The 2,125-nt window shown below is 29.1% G+C and overlaps 1 long non-coding RNA gene across 2 annotated transcripts in view; it reads left to right on the forward strand.

Annotated features, from left to right (window-relative positions):
* LOC116853677 overlaps positions 1–2,099 on the forward strand; it is a 4,328-nt gene extending 2,229 nt beyond the window's left edge. Inside the window, exons 3-7 of one of the 2 annotated variants that reach the window (XR_004380024.1) lie at positions 123–251; positions 315–452; positions 583–824; positions 1,279–1,438; positions 1,708–2,099. This is a non-coding gene — a long non-coding RNA (uncharacterized LOC116853677). The remainder of the gene's footprint in view (positions 1–122; positions 252–314; positions 453–582; positions 825–1,278; positions 1,439–1,707) is intronic. The other variant, XR_004380025.1, reaches the window with a different exon arrangement.
* The last annotated feature ends 26 nt before the right edge of the window (positions 2,100–2,125 follow it).

Genomic DNA, 2,125 nt, shown 5'->3' on the forward strand with positions numbered 1-2,125 from the left:
TATAACTATACGTAAAATATTACTATACGTACTATACGTACTATACGTACTATATTATAAAATTTCATGCGTAGTACCTTATTGTGTTATTACATATGGTTATAATTATGGTTCCTTTTTAGATTCACGAGTGTTAAAAAATAATAATACAATAAAAAACATGATAGACAACGCGAAAATTGTTTTTTCGCCATCAAATGTTTCAACAAATGTGCTAACCGAGACCGAGATCGAGTCTTTCACGATGGAAGGTAAATTATTTTTCATTTGTAAACATTTGTGACATTTTATTAGTATTTTATCTTATATTTCAGGCAACTTCAGATTGGACGAAAACGCTATCATAATTAATAATGAAGTTCCTAATTGTAATGTTTAGAGAGATCCGGATTCTGATAATATTGATCAGCAACAGTGTAAATGCTGTCCACAGCATAAACAAAATGCTACCGGTACGTATTATCATTTAAGTGAAACCTTATATATTACTATAACAAAAATAATAGAACAAATATTACGAAGGATATAAAAATATTTTTGTTATTTATTTAGTTGAAAACGCTGAAAAAATTGATTTTTCAGATAAATATTTAAAAGAAATACTTCGTCAGCAACATTTGTTCAAAGCGCATTTATGGCAGATGAATGATGATATGAAGCACCTGCAGAGATCTTTCAATGAGACAGTTCGAGGACGTAATATAAATCTCAATATAAATGAAGATTCGATCTTAAATAAATTCGAATTTCCGCTAAATTCGACAGATGATTTGGAACAACTTCTCAACAATTATTTGTTGATAGAAAGCAATTTTAAATCCACGGTACGTATTATATTGATATTAGCGGATGTAACAATTCCAGGCAATAGCAATCATCGAGTTTTCATCTATATTTTTTGTAAAAAGCAAATCCCTGACTTATCTTTAAAGTGTTAGGTCGATATTACATTTGTCATACGATAATTTTAAAGTCTATTGATTGGTTATAGAATAGAAAAGTTCTGGAGACCCGAAAATTTCTCTACTTTGCAGCCAATAAATAGGTTTAAAACGTTTGTCGTACGACAAATGTAATACTGGCCTTAATATTTTTGTTAATTATTTGTCTTATTTATCTCTTATATTTATCTCTTTCTAATATATATTTTATTTTTATTTATGTCTACCTTTTATATCGCTATTTCGTTCTCCGAAAACCTATTTGAGCCATATTATAAATATAAAAAGCATTGCGTGAACGTCTAATTTACATATTATTTTTATATTTTTATTTGAGGTTGCAGAAATGTCCAAGATTGGTGGCAGCTCAATTTATGATTTTGTCAAACGAGCTTTGCAATTATTAATGACTAATGAGCTCGCATCTCAATATAGCTGGTTTGGAGCGAGAAAGAAGAAAGTTTTCAATAAACTTAAAATTGCAGATATGTTGATCGGTAAGTTATAATTATTTTTTTGCAAGATATAAGCGGTGACAATGGAAACGATTAGGAATAATATATTGCTTAGAAATAAATCTCTATTGTATTATTGATGGGTTTGTATTATAAAAATATAGATTACTATTAAAATAATATATAATTGCTTATTGCAATAACCATCACTTTTTTTATTCAAGATTTTAATTGTTAAAAATTTGCTTTTTTAGAGTCTAAATACATTGAGTGTGATTAGGTTGTTTTCTATTTGTATTCTTTTTTTACAGCTTCAGCCCAAATATCTCAACCAGATTGTTCGAAGAAGGAATGTGAAGAAGCTATTAAAAAATGGCTATTAAAAAATGGCTTAGAAGAGCAAAAGAGCGCGACGATAATTAAAAAAAATACCTTCAGGATAATTAAGGTCTTTAAGTTATTTGCAAACTTTTTTCTGTTTTGCTCCAAGCAAACTTAGATGCGAGCATTAGTCATTTATAATAATTGTTTTTAATTTAACAATCTCGGTTTGAAGGTGCTTTCTAAAAGACTGTGATGTAACTAAGTCGGATTCTAAAAAATTACTTTTTTTGAAGATTAATATATACTTATATATACTCTAGTATTTAGATATTTTACATACACACACACGCACACGCACGCACGCACGCACGCACGCACGCACGCACACACACACACACGCACGCA

This window comes from Odontomachus brunneus, unplaced genomic scaffold (genome assembly GCF_010583005.1).
Source record: "Odontomachus brunneus isolate Ranch 3 - 2012 unplaced genomic scaffold, Obru_v1 Obru_scaffold_439, whole genome shotgun sequence".
Taxonomy (NCBI): domain Eukaryota; kingdom Metazoa; phylum Arthropoda; class Insecta; order Hymenoptera; family Formicidae; genus Odontomachus; species Odontomachus brunneus.